The sequence below is a fragment of the Bactrocera tryoni genome, chromosome 2 (genome assembly GCF_016617805.1).
Source record: "Bactrocera tryoni isolate S06 chromosome 2, CSIRO_BtryS06_freeze2, whole genome shotgun sequence".
NCBI lineage: Eukaryota > Metazoa > Arthropoda > Insecta > Diptera > Tephritidae > Bactrocera > Bactrocera tryoni.
In genome coordinates, this window is record NC_052500.1 from 73,256,904 (window position 1) to 73,273,148 (window position 16,245).

The following is a 16,245-nucleotide window of genomic DNA, read 5'->3' on the forward strand; positions in this document are numbered from 1 at the left end:
TTTTTCCTGTTTTAGATAAATCGTACATAATCGAACATAGAGATAAGTAACCGGAAGCTGCATATATAAGTATACATACATACATACCCTTTTTCGAAATCTGCAGAGTATAACAAAAATTTCTTTTTTGAGGAGCAAGTAAATGCTTGAACGGAGACAACTCATCCAAATGCACAGCCAAAGTATATTTCAATGCATTACCAACACATCTACCAACAAATATTGCTTACGTACACACATACATATGTGTGTATAAACTTGTATTTTAAGTTAACTGCCATTCACATGTCGACAAGCTGTAGTATAACGCATAAAAGTATGCTAATATATTTAAAATTACATGCGAGAAAAATATTTCATATGTCAGAAAAAATAATGGGAATTTCAAAATGAAAAAAATATATTCGAATATTTAATAATATTATAATATTATCAAATATCGAATTATGGACTATTTAATAATATTAAAATATATCGTTAGAGGAGCATGCTGCTAATCTTTTTCGAAAAATTTTATGTATTTCGATATTTGGCTTTATTTGCCATGTTTTCAAAATAATTACAAAAATAAACTGATTTTTTGTTTTCGAGAGAAATTCTGAAACGATAAAAATAAACTGATTTCTGAACAAAAAATATAATAAGTATTTAAAAATTTCGAAATAAGTTTGATTTTTAATTTTGCTATACTAGAACGCATGCAAAGTATGCTAAATACTATACTGAAAAAAACAAGCGAGAAAAAATTAAAAAAATGCGAGAAAACATTTACTTAGTCAGAAAAATTAATGGTGATTACAAAATGAAAAAAGTGTATTAGAACAATAACGTTGTTCTTTATACAATTGTGGGAGTTCTGCTGACAATAGTTTTCGAAAATGTTTTTTAAGTCTTTCAACATTTTTTATTTAAAATAAACCGATTTTTAAAACCGTCTTCGAAAAGCCTGAGAAATCATAGAAATAAACAGATTTTTCAATAAAACCATGTTAATGTGAATTTCAGAGTCTTGAAATAGGATTGATCTATAATTTTCAACGTATTATTTGGAGATTTTCTAGAAATGAGTTTGTTCTATATTCCAATCAAGTTCTAACGGTTTGAGTTCAACATACCTGTAGGAGATCAAGCCTTACACATTGATGGACTAACCCACTAACTGTTGAAATTAAGTTTTGAATTAGTACTTTTTGCAGTAATAACTCGAGTTAACGAAACGTTGTAATGACACGGCAGCAAAAGCTTTCATAACACAAATTCGAAAATTATTCAAACAATCTGGATTAAAATAAATCTCTATTTAAAATTCGAGAACATTTTTTTTTTAATTTTGAATGCTGAAAAGAAATTTTGAAATTGCCTAACATTTTCAGTGATGAAAAGAAAAAAACTTAGGTTATGAAAAATTTCGGGATCCCGATATGAGTTAGCCTTAAATTGAAAAAGTGCTGTATTAGTTTATTTAAAAATTGAGTTAAATAAAATTTTCGGTTGTTAAAAGAGACGAAATTTAAATTTTGAAAAATTTCGGGATCCCGATATTCCTCTCTTAACCTCTTAAAATTGTTTTATAAAGCATTTTCAGTGCTTAAACAACTGAGAATTAAGTTTTGAAAATTTCAGGATCCAGATATGAGTTTTAAATTTAAAAAAATGTCTTATATAACACTTTCAATGGCAAAAAGAGAAAAAATGTAAGATTGATTGAAGAAAATTTTCGGAATCCCAAAATTTGTAAGCATTGAACTTTAACATTTGCTTTATACAGCACTTTCAGTGCTGAGAATAAGGTTTTGAAATTTTCGGGATCCCGATAAGAGTTAGTCTTAACTTTAAAAAATTGTTTTGTACAATATTTTCAATGGCAAAAAGAGACAAATTTTAAGATTGATTGAAGAAAATTTTCCGTATCGCGAAATTTAGAAGCACTAAACTTTAAAATTTTTTTATAAAGTTTTAAAAATTTCGGGATCCCGAAAAACGTTTACTATTAAAGTAAAAAATTGTTGCAAAGTACATTTAAATAAATTTTATGACGAATGAAATATTTTTTAATGTATGTAGGTATGTACATATGTTATATGCATAAATGCATTTTTCCTTTAAGAGATGTGCATAAACTCGAAAACGAAAAAATTTTCACTAAAACACCTGCAAAAAAAGTAAAGACAAATGTATACAACGGTAATGTCAGCGTTTTTGTTTTTGCAAACTAATAATTAATTTGCTAGTTTTAAAATGAAATATAATAATTAACCCTATAGAAAACGAGCAACCGCCACACGGGCCACTATAACAAGCCAACACACACAACAACAAAAAGAGAACAACAACAAATAACTTAGCGGTAAAGCAGCATACACCTAGCAATGTACAAGTAGTTCAATCCAAAATAAAGAAAAACAAAAAAGCTAATCATAATAATTAAACTAACTCATTGACAAGCAACTATTGTAAGTTAAGCAGTTATAAATAATATTAATAAAAAATGTTTAAATAAAACGAATAAAACAATTAAAGACCAACAACAACAAAAGTATCTCCTTCAGGCACTAAAAATGCCAAGGTTACAAGCATTTATCTACACTGACTAAACAAACATACACACGCATACATGCACATAAACACATAAATAATTTGTAATTTTTATAAAACTCATAAAAAAATTGAAGCAAATGAAATCAGCATAAACTGAGCATGAAAAAGCCGAAGCAATTGCTTATTTTATTTATTTTGAGATTTTTATATTCTTTTGATTTCTTTTTCTTTTTTTGTCTCAATTACGCAACCCATTAATTGTGCTAATCTTTCGTATTGATAAGATAAGCTCGGATCGAAAATGAAATCAGTATGGAGTACCTATAACCGGCCACAAGATAAAAATCACAAACGACGTAAGCAGCTGACACTGGTTATGGCAAAAAATAACCGCTAGTCGTATCTCTGCATACAATTGTGAGCCCTGTGAAGTTGGCTTTTGAAAAGGCATATGATATATAGTATATGAATTATGAAGTATCTAGCATAATTGAGATATTTAATCAACTGCAGGCACTTATAAATGTGTAAAAACAAAAAGCATACTTATCGCCAGAAAATTATTGACGATATTCAAGCACGTCACTTTAAGTTCATGTTGATGGGTTGAATCGGCAAGAATGAAGACAAGCATTGATAACAGAAATTGCTGTCGTTGTAATTGAAGGTTTTGGATTTTTGTCGACAAAACACTTAATAGTTTTCTTGACAAAAATGTTTCCTGACAGAGTTTTCCACAGAACACCGCTTCATGAAGATCGTTACTTCATTATACTCTGTTAAAGATCAGATCATCAGTACAATGTTTCTGGAGAATAGTTTTCCACAGAACACCACTTTATGAAAATCATAACTTCATTATAATCTGTTTGAGATGAGATCGCCAATACAATCCTCCGGAGAAAAGTTTTCCACAGAACACCGCTTTATGAAAATCATTATTTCATTATAATCTGTTTGACGTCAAATCATCAATACAATGTTTCTGGAGAATAGTTAGCTTTACGAAGATCGTTACTTCATTATACTCTGTTTAAAATCATAATTAAAGGATGAGACAAATAGAGTTTTTCTTAAAAGGTTTAAGAAATATAGATAACGGTTTTCCAAAAGTTTTTTGGTGGTGTTTTCGGAGAGTAGTTTTCCACAGAACACCGCTTTATGAAGATCGTTACTTCAATGTACTTTTTTAAAGATCTGTTCGTCAATACAATTTTATAATATTTCAAATTTTACTTTCTTCTCATACTTAAGGGATTTAACAAGTAGAATCTTAACCGAACAGGTTTAATAACATGGGTATTTTTTTCTGGTGTTCATTTCTGCGATCCGCTCTGTGGAAAGTCATCGTGAATACAATTTTGCTGAATATTTCAAGTTCAGTAATAATGATAATCAAGTGGTTAGATTTAGCTGGCACAAATTTGTCTATCTTCAGCGTAATTCAGATTTGACTTTACTGTCGATGAAAAGGTGTTTCACTTCCATTTTGTATAATATATTCTGGAGTTAGAGCTATTTGACTAAATAGACAGAGATCACTCAAGCGCAGTTATGAAGTTTTAAAAAAGATTTTCAAATTATTTGACTGGGTCTCTTCAGCCTTCTTAAATTTTTTAATACACTATTTTGTATTCCAGGGTTTATTACGACGAATATCCCTCTAAGATTTTCAATGGAATAAGATGGAATAGGCTGCCAGTCACATTCTATAAAGGAAGCAATATGATTCATTATTTAACTTGTTTTCTTAAACCTTTCCCATCTATCTAAAAAATAAAAACATCTAATTTGCCACCAAAAATTGAGTTTGTTTAGATTCATTGAGTGTGTCCATACTGACGTAGAGAGCGTCATAGATAAGCAATATCTTAAAAAAGTGAGAATACTTTTATTTGTGATTACATAATCTTTATATATAAAAATTACGTTTCACATTGTCTCTCAGCGATGGACTCCTAAACTACTAAACCGATTTTAGCTAAATTTAGCACATTGTGTCCAGTTTAAGTCAACTTAGAAGATAGGATAGTCCCAACTATTCATAAATAAGAAATACAGTGGAAGCTGTACTCAATGAACGCTCTATTAAGCGGACATTTCCAGTAACATATTGACCGTTCCCACAATTTGTTGATATTTATTAAGTACAATCTATTGAGCGGACAACTCTAATAACTGGTTCGTCAGTGGCTCTTTATGGAAGATTTCACTGTATATATTTCTAAGCATACGCGTATATTCACAATATCAAAAAAAATTTAATACAGTTGAAGTTCCATAACTCAAACTTCTATAACTCAAATTCTCCTTAACTTGATTTCTTGAATTAGCAATAGAAATCAAATTGCATACAAATTTCCTTACATAACTCGAAGTTTTTTGTGGAATATGGTGATTCGAATTAGAAAAGTTCAACTGTAATTATAATTTTCAGTAAAATTCCAAACCTTAAGAGCCATTTTCTCAATGTCTGGTTAACAGCCATTTGTCAGTTAAGTTCTGGTAAACTTAAGCAAGATTACTTCGTTCGGTAAAAAACCTTTTTAACTAGAACTTATAGATGCCGTTAACCTAACTCAAATAAATGCCTTAAATTCTTTATTTTTTCTATTAACATTTATTAGTGTGAACATATTCAAAATTAAAGCTCAAGTAAAATCCCCTGGAGTCGTATACCAACAAAAACGTTTACGCCTTTTTTCGTAAATGAAATTTTCACTGTATTGAATTGTTTATTATATGATCCGGATCCACCAGTTATATATATATTTTTGAGGTGTCAAAATGAGATGAATTGGACTGCTTAAGAGCTAATGACCGCCAAAGGGCTACACGAGAAACTAGTCGTATTTTCTGGCTTTTCTCCATACATATTTTGACGGAATTGATCTTTATAACTATGTTACACAACAAATTGAGGGTCCTTGAAATTTAAAGACACCACCGGAAGTCAAATGGATTTTATGTGTCACAAAGATACTGGATGATTTGCTATCGTCCGAGAGAGCTGGAGGAGGTCTTAATTTTTCATTTTGTTTTTTTAATTTTATTTCATGGGTTTTCATTACATTTTTCTTATTTCTTTTTATAAGTACTTTATTATGTATAAAATATATTAACTAACCCAAATATTTACACATAGGCCTTACTGATACATATTCAAATTCCCTTGTGGTTAAGCGATGACTAACACAATTTTTAAATAACATTTTACAACTCAAGTTAAACGCAAGTGAAAACCTCAGAACATATGCTCAAGATAATGTAATATTATTTAGAGTATAATATTATTATTTATAAATTATTACGTAAGTACTAAGGCATCTTAAACTCGCTTTGCATGCTCAAACTTTAACATTTTATGGAATTTCTAGAAAAGTAACGTAGTAGAAATAAAAATGTTATGTATGTAGAGTAAATAACAGTTAATGATAAAAGAAGCTGCTATAGTGCCATTCTAAAGACTCCATAAAATAGAAAAATAAAAACATAGTTAAATAATCTACTGAAAATGGATAGAACTAATCTTGCTAAATATACCGAACTTTTATAATTCCTTCAATCTATTCTCTTAAATGTATGCTGAGAATAATTATTGCTGAAATGACTGGACTGCTGTACTCCAATCAATCAATATCTTATATGCTGAGAGGGACAGCTGTACTCCGAACAATCCAACAGTTTCCAATCAGTGAGTGCGTAAAAGCCTTCAGCTGTCTTTTAATACAATATCCGTACAAGTATATACGACATACGTATGCAGTTGACAGCATCTAATTCTTTCTCAGCTAATAGTTAAGAGATTGGAATGATATGGGTTATGCTAAAAACCAAATTCGAGGAACAAACCAACAAAGAGTACGGAAAAATAAATTTCTTTAATGAAAAATTATATCAGCTACTGTAGTCACTGCCCAAGCAAAACTATCAAGAATCTGTAAAAAAATTTACTATGTATGGTTAGAAAAGGTATAACCAACAACATTTAAAAAGTATGTAAGGTCAGTTCTATAAAACACTCATTAAAGGCAATCAGCTCCTATGGTAAGGGGTTATATCCACTTGCGAGTCGCGAAAAAATCGTTTTTTCTTAAAGTTTCTTCGACTATGCATTTCATTTAATAAAAAATATTAATAGCGTACATTCACAGAATTTAATGTCCTTAATTAATAGGCGATTCATTTTGAAAAATTTTGGGTTTCTTAAACCACCAGCCGATCTCCAGGAAGAACTACAAGAAAAGGTGTCTGGTGACAAGAAGATTTTGCTGCTTAAAATTATCAAAAATTCTAAAACAAAAAAATATAAGTATATATTATTATCTACTATAATACTGAATACAAAAAATGATAAAAGGTTCAGACAAAATTTTGATTTTTGACAAAATTATGACATCCCAAAAATCTTTTGTGAAATAGTTTAAAATTCAGATTGGCTTAGAAAATGGAAATTATAACCAAAACTCTTATTCGATCATTACTTAACAGAAGATTTTAGAAGATCATATGAAAGCTTCAAGTCGATCGGTTCATTCGTTTCGAAGAAATTTTGCTCACCAACTCTAAATCTAGTATTTCAGAAAAACGTGTTTTTAGTTCTGGAAGGCGATTGCAATAAGTTAAAAAAAAGAGCATACGCTCTCACCTCCGAAGCTATTTGCCGAATCAGTTCCAAATTTTCTGAAAATATTTTTAAATATACTTGCAAATATTTTTCAATATATTTGATACATAAGCCAAAAAAGTGGGTTTTTGATACTCACAAGCAGATACAGCGCCCCATTTTTATACTCTTGCAACATGCTGCTACAGGGTACAATATTTTTGTTCCTTGGTGTAATTGCACCACTGCTACGCCCACAAAACCCCATTATCCGAAAACGTGTAAAGTACTTGAGATATAATAGTCTTATTTGGCACAGGGGATCGCAGTAGAGGTATCTGTGAACATAAAATTGTGAAAAACTGGGCGTGGGCCCCTTCTAATAATAGATGGTATGAGTGGTTTCTAATGTAGCCGGGTCAAAACTGAACGATTGGCATGGTACCGCCTACTTTTAGGTGAAATCACCTATCTCGAGTTCCTTTCCTGATAGGAGTATGTCTGTGTGCTACAAATGGGTTGAATCGGGTATACACTTCCAAAAGCTTCCGTAAACCAAATTTAAAGATTTGCGAACTTCCGGGCGACTTTATGCCGCATATACCAGCCTATGTGAGGGTTATCTTAATAATATTGAGAGAGCATGTTTTTCTTGTTTCTTTTTTCCCAGGCTTTAATCCTGCAAGTTGCGAGAGTATAAAATGTACGGTTACACCCGAACTTAGCTCTACCTTACTTCTTATATTTTATGATCAAACTGAACCACTTTCCAAGCAGTGTTCTAATGTTTCAAGCTGTTTTTTTTTATTCCAAAATCTTATATCGGAAAGTAAGTAAACAATTTCGAATAGCAAAAAAATAAGTGTAATTACTTTATTGTACATATATTCGTACATAGAGAAAACTAACGTGTCGAATAAGAAACTAGTACAGTAAGAAAGAAAACTAGTTCACATTGTATAGAAAATTTTTTAATTCAAAGCAATTTATGTTTACACTAAAAACAAAAACTAATTTGCTCAATGATCTCACTTACACCATTTTACGTAGTTTTTTCTATCAATTTAAAGTACGAATAGCATTATACACTAATAAGAGGATGTAAGAAAAAAATATATACATATATTAGCAATAATTTTAATATTATAATTTTTTTTTTTTGAAAATTTATTTTTTTTCTAATTTTTTTAATTTTTTTATAATTTTTATTTTAGTTCAATATCTCTTTATTTGTTTTGTTCAGTTTGATGTGTACAAAATTCTCAAGTTATGTAGATTCAATTTAACATTTTGTTGCAAAATAGTTGTCAATACACAAATAAAATCGAAAACCGAAAATGTAAAAGTTCTTCAGCACAGCTCCGACAATATTGAATTATTTTTAATATATATACATAATTATATAATATATACTAAAATATATATGCATTTTTTATAAGCCAACAAGTTTTCATACTAATATACACCAATTTTTTCGCTAGCATTTTCAAGCATACATACATACAAAATATATATTTACGAGGTGAAATTTTTTGTGTACTTGTATTACGAAAAAACAAATAACAATAAATAACTTTTACTAATATATTACTAACATTTTACATTCTTACATATAAATAATTAAATGTAGTTTCACTAACACTTTGGAACTTTAACGACTGTAAGTATGCGTAGTTGATAATGAGGAATACGAGCGAGACTACAAAATGGTGTAGTCAGCTAATTGAAAAACACGAGGTTTTATTAATCGAGCTATAGACGGTATAATTCAATCACCGGTCAGTTATTTTAAAAATTAAAAAATAATAATAAGAACTTCCAATACTGCGAACCAGGTAATGTACTTTGAAAAGAAATAATATACAAATATATCGTCGCCTAAAATGCAAAAGAACTTGTCATCAGAAAAACCGAAATTGAGTTTTTTAGTGCTTTCGATTCACTAATTCATTCCTATATGCATTGAGCTATACTTGTATATTAACCATTTCTAATAACCACTTTATAACCAAAATTAAAATTTTATTTCAATGTGATTGGTTTCTATTATATCGTTTTTCCTTCGCCGTACTCTTATGAAAAGTGATGTTACGCTATTTTGCATTTCAGCTGACGACATATGGATTTTTGAGAACTGTTACCCTTCGATTGCACACTTCTTTGGAATAATGGTACAGATTCGTACTGTATCACCCGGCTTGAAGGAGACGGAGCAATGACTTAGTTGAAACTCTACCTTATATCCACTCCAATTCCGAAAAAATATGTTTTTTGTATTTAATTTTTTTTAAGGAATTTTATTTAAAAAAAATAAAAAAATAAAAAAAGGAGAAAATTTTATGTTCTTTAAATATTAGATTCTCTTGATCCCGTAGCCGATTTCCAAAATAACCCCGAAACGAAGATATCTCACTGGACTGATCAAAACTTTGGTTTTCACAGCACTGTGGTTTCCAAAGAAAGTCGTTTAGAGTGGCATAGAAAGTGGAAATTATTATCAGAAACCTAAATCGTTCAATCATTATCTGAAAAATATCGATCTAATCAAAAAATCACTTGTGAATATAACCTATTCAAGTAGTGAAAGCGAATCAGAGAAACATGAAGAAAATAGAGAGAACTTCGTTAAAATGCTAAAATTACTGTCGTATATTCGTAGGTTAAAATATTTCTGTAAAGCGTTCTCTTCACGGAAATTCTGAGTGACTAATCAATTCCGAAAAAATATTAATTGCGTACCCAATTGGTACAACTTAGAAATCAGAAAGGCTTATTTATTCTGTTGTTTTCTTGTTCGACAATATATATAATTTTATGATCAGAACTGTTTTTTAGTTTAGAAACATTACAGATATTTAATAATGTTTTTTTCGCTTGGTACTCTGAAAATTTGGTCGATATACTATACACGTCTAAGAAAGTCTCGCCAAATATTAATTGTTACGGGAGGAGGATCTTCCTTACACTTTTTTGTTTACTGTTATCATCAGAGAGAAAAATTTATATCTCGCTTCCACAGCATTAAAAAATATTTCGTTTTGGCTTTAAAACGATCTACAACGATTTTTTCGTAAGCCTAACCGTTTAGCAGATATTAACGATTGAAGTTTGACTATTTCAAAGCTTTCATGCTTTTTCTTTTGTATTTTATAACTCAATGAAGACAAGTTGTTTTAAATTGCAAGATTCATTGGAGTGTAGATCAAATTCGACCCGAAATGGTCGAACGAAATTTTTTTCTTTCGATTTTTTGGTAAAAATGTTTTATGTTCGTGTGAAGTTTGATCTAAAAACGTATTCGGCAGTTGCTTGTTTACATATAAATTTTGAACAGCGAGTTTACTTGAAATTTTGTATTTCCAATTGAATCACTGCCAAAGAATCATTCATAATTCTTGGATAATGGATAAGACTGCTGACAAGTCATAGGTACATCATGACGACTACGAATCTGTCCAGCTATCTATCAAATTGCGCTCCAAAATTAAGAAGGAACCGAAAAAAACATTATTCGCTGAAGGCCAGACCAGCAAAAACTTATATATATGGAAAATTAAATAAATGCTTTGGTTCAGAGTCCTAGGCGATACAAAAAAATATGTACTAAAATACGTGAAAATATGATCAGTATGTCGAGCTGAGTCGATTTAGCCATATCCGTCTGTCTGTATATATACGAACTAGTCCCTCAGTTTTTAAGATATCGTTTTGAAATTTTGCAAACGTCATTTCCTATTCAAGAAGCTGCTCATTTGTCGGAACTGCCGATATCGGACCTCTATAAGATATAGCTGCCATACAAACTGAACGATCGGAATCAAGTTCTTGTATGGAAAACTTTCACATTTGACAAGATATATTCACAAAATGTGGTATAGATTATTTTCTAAGGCAACAATGTAATCTCCGGAAAATTGTTCTGATCGGATTACTATAGCATATAGCTGCCATAGAAACTGAATGATCGGAATCAAATGCTTGCATGGGAAACTTCTTATTTGACGACATATCTTCACGAAATTTGGTGTGAGTTATTGTTCATAGAAATAATGTAATATCATAAAAAATTGTGCAGATCGGCTCACTATAACATATAGCTGCCATACAAACCGAACGATCGGAATCAAGGGCTTGTAAGGAAAACTTTAGCATTTGACGTGGTATCTTCACGAAATTTGGCATGGATTACTGCTTAAGGTAATAATATAATCTCCGAAGAAATTGTTCAGATCGTATTATGATAGCATATAGCTTCCAGAAGTTAACGTTTTTTCTTGTTTTTAATTAAAATATTACCATGATTAATATATATATTTGTATGTATGTATCACTAAAAAAATGGCAATATTTACTTCACTCTCCCTTTAGCAACATTCAACGAAGTTCTCCCATAGTTTTATTGACAATCATTGCATTTGTGCTTAAAATAATCAACTCATTTAGAGATATTGAGCATTGAAGTAAGTATTTAGTGGTAAAAACCAGTACATTTTAAGTACTTTAATACGGTTATGACCTTAGTTGTTTGAAGTGTTGTTATTTTTACCACGTGTTTTGTGGTTGTTGTCAATCACAGTTTGCTGTTATCTCAGAAAGCATGTGCTATATACTCTCATGCTATTAACATAAGTACATATATGTATATGTATGCACAAAACTTTATTATATGGCATAAAGCACTGATTTGTATCTTGTCTTTGTGAACGTGAGTACAAAAAGAACACCATATTCTTCAATATGTATTTTATGATGTTTAACTTCCTTTACGTAATCAAAAGGGTTGAAAATCAAAGCTTGCGAAAAATAACTTTAAAAACTTGTTTTTAAGGGTTGGAAATCATAGAAAGTAAATATCAGTCTGCTAGTTAAGTTTTGACCTTGACAATGCTAGGCACGTTTCCCATAAGAGATATATGTACTCGTATGTAAATTAGGGTGTTTTTTTGTTTTTTTTTGAACTATTCATTTTTTTCAATCCCATTATGAAATTTCCTTGAAAATACCCTAAAAAATAATTCAATGAAAATTTTAGCCCTTCATATTAACATTAAGGACTTGACCAAGGTATGTAAAAATTTTTCATTGAAAATACACAACAATCGTGATATTTTTAATTTAAATTTCTATAGCTCAGAGGCATTTTATGGCATCGATTTGACTTTAGACACATATTCCTCAGAATTGGACACTCCACAAAAGTGCCCATTTCGACTCACACCGGCTAGGTAGTACGGGGCTCTACGAGTAAACCTGATTTTTTCAAAAAAATTCGCATTTTTTTGTATATATCTCGTAAATGACAAGAGCTATAGAAAAAATGTACAGGCCAAACTTGTAAGTAATTTTATTTGCTGCAAAAAAGGTCCGAGGTCAAAATCGCTATAATTAATACTTCTCGAGATATTCGGCTTTTTAAGTAAGACTTTATAGAATTTTCATAGATGGTATGTAATAAAAAAGCTATGAAAATTCCATGCATATTCGAGAAATTCTTCTCTCAACAATTTAATAACTTAAGCAGGACAAGTCAGTAGTGATAGTATATTTTACTTTCTCCAGGGGTAATGGGGTACAGAAATTTCTGGGTAAGCAGTTACAATCATATGACTAGACCCTGGAAATCTTATACTATTCGCCTATCGAGGTTGCTGAGTTTTGGATCTGCTAGGTAGAAACCACACCCAATGAAAAAGAAACAACAGACTCGATTGAAGTACGACAATTTTGATAACGACCACAGCAAACGTAATAAAAACTATGATTAAGAGCATGCACTTGGTATGTCCGGTTGCTAAATTGGTGCCGCTTCACAGCTGGTTGATGTCCTCGTAAAAGTAAAGGCTGACGTCACCGTCGTCCAAGAAATACGATGGACTGGACAAGGAGGCATACGAGTAAATCCTCGGAATCTAGCGGTCGACCACAACAAGAGCGGGGTGGGATAGATACCCAGAGTTGAAGAGGATACCGAGATGCATATGTCGACAAAAAAAAACAGGACGAGATGCGTGAGTATGAAGAGCTTGAGAAGCTACCGGACAGGGGTAATGCTCGAAAATTCTATGACTAAGGCCAACGATAAGTTTCAAGACTGGAGCATACTACTGTAGAAGCCAAAAAAATGATCTAGGGGTTGATGTTCAAAGCAAACTGAAGCTATGGAGGGAACATTTCTTCAGTAGACCGTCAAAAAACTTGGACTTTTCCAGTGTGGATTTAGACGTAAAAAATTTACTATCGACCAGATTTTCCATTCGGCACATTTGAAATAGACACGTGAAAGGAAGATCAACAAACATCGGTCTGAGTAGGCAATTGAGAAATAAAGTCCTCTCTCGAAGATCAAAGACCAAACTATAAAAGTCACTCATTATTTCCGACCTGATATGGTACATAGGCATGAACAATTACATCATCTGATGAGCCAGCCTAAGGGGTGTTCGAGAGAAAGGTTTCCGGAAGATTTATAGTCTTTGCGCATTGATAACGACGAATACCGCAGTCGATGGAACGAGAACGGAAGTAAGAGCTATTTAAGCGCTGGCTAGGTCATGTTGTCTGGTTGGATGAGAAGACTCAAGCTTTAAAGATTGTCCATCCAATACCCGCCGGTGGAAGCAGGAAGAAGAGGAAGGCCTCTACTCCGTTTGAGACATGAGGTGGAGAAGGATCAGGCTGCATCTCTAATTGGCTCCAAACAGGACAACGCCTAACTGACTCAGCTTGTCATGGTTGGTCTCCGACTGAGTATTATGTATAAGCAAATCCTGTTCAGCGTATAACAAAATTTTTATTTTTTTTTAATGTTCATATGAATTTATCACAACTAAGAGTTATTATAATAAATTATTACAAAATAAAAAAATGTAATATTAACAAAAGAAAACTAAAATATACTTAAATTTACGGTCTATCAGTATTTGCATTGTATTTAATTAAAGATTATAATAATGACGAAATATTTACTCACTTTGAATATTGAATTTTAATTAACACTTAAAAATTTAACATATTCACACAATAGTTCTTTGATATTAATAAAAAAAAAAAAATCGAGAGAAAATGTTAACATTTCACATTTGTCCACACTGGACAACCCACAATCACCACTTTGATAAACTGACTGGCTGAAAGAACTTTTTGCAACACACGCCAGTGACTTACACTAAAATGTCTAGATTCAGTGCAAGTGGAATTGGAATCGCCGTGCTGTTGTTGCAAGTATCACTTTCGCTCGAGAGTGGAGGCGTGAAAAGCTGGACATAACCCAAAACCAGATCAATGCAATTAAATATTAAACGCTATCATGAAACCAAACATTACTAGGTTACGGCTGAAAATACTAGATAAATAGAGTGTCAACCGCAACAGATGAGATAAGCAACAAAACTAACAACAACATATGAATTTTTTCTCATAAGAAAATCAAATAAAAACGCAAATTAAAGCCACTAATTTGGCGTGATTTCTTTTTTAAGTAAAAACACCGACAAAATAATTGTCTATTGACATTGTACCGCTATAAAAAGGGGAAAAAACTGTAAAATCACAACAACAGCAACATATTTAAATCACAAACAATTCGTTTAATTATTCCCCACACAATTTGTTTGCCTTCAAGAATGAAAACGAAAAAAATAATGCTTGAAAAATCACAACAATAACAAATTATCTTTCATGCCTATTGTATAATATCTTTTGTATACAACAACTAGCAACAACGACAACAAAAGCAGCTGATCCACGCAGCAGACTAGTTAATTCGGTGTATAAACTCAAGCGTTGTGGCGACGGGATGCGCCAGTGGAGGAGTAAGTACATAAGTACATGCCTACCTTTTCATACGCAGCCGCTCGGATGCAGATTTATGTTGGTTCAAACCGGTTGACACAACTGTGATAAACCGGCTGGCGCGCTAGCTGGTCGATGGACTGAGATTTAGTGCAAGCATTCCTTTGAGAAATTTCTTCGCGCTTCGCTTCTATTTGGATTGCGTGTGTATGTATATGTACAGGTAGTTGGTTGATTGGAACTGTTGCATTTGCAGCAGACGAGTATTTGGAGTTGAACCTTAAACCAGCTCAAACTGGTGTGTGTAACTTGTGTGGGTTCCTTAAAGGGTAATCTCTTTTAATAAGCTGTTTGAAAGGGTAGAACAGATGATTTACAAAAACAAAATAATAATAAATAAATAATAAATAAATTAAACTACCTGAGCAAAATTGATTTTGATCGAACAGATTTTGAATTAAATGCCGTAATTCTAGACAAACCAGTGAGTCAAATTATTTAATTTATATAATTTGAAATTCTTTCTATAAAAGAGTCATCCATTTCGAGGTACCCTACTTTTTTAAAGAAAAAACACAGAAACTTCAAATTTAATGGGAAATGTTTATTATCATCATCTTACTGACTCCAAGATACACGAAACTATCTACGACTTCGAAGTTATGACTATCAACAGTGACGTGGGAGCCAAGTAGCAATTGCGACGACTGTTCATTTGATAATAGGAGCTATTTCGTCTTGCCCTCGTTCACTAAAAGACTTATTATTACCAAATTAGATTTTATTAATCAATATATGATAGTTATGTACCTTCGACGACGACAGAACGATTATAACGGTGAAAATATTTTTTATTTTGTCATTTGTTTCAAACCTCAAAATAAACACCAGTTTCTGCGATTACCTCTTCACAGTTGCTAAATATCTTTTCAACGAGCATTCTCTTGAGTTGTCACTGGGGGCCAGACCTGAAGAATGCGGCGCAAACGGAAAAAATTCAAATCCATTTATGAAATTTTGATGTGATATTGATTGATTTGTGACACGGTGCGTTTTAAACAGCACTTTCTTCTTCTTCAAATGAGGCCGGTTTTTCAAGAATTTGTTCTTCAAAACCTCCAATAACGCAATGTAGCGTCTATTATATTAATAGTTTTTCCCTTTTGAAGATAGTGAAATATGCCACGTCATCTCAAAATACTAATGCCGTAATCTATTTAGCCGTCTTTTTAATTTTTCTACGCTTTGGGGTAGGTTCATCAAGTGTAGTTCTCGGCTGACTGTCGATTAGATTCCGGTATGGAATGATG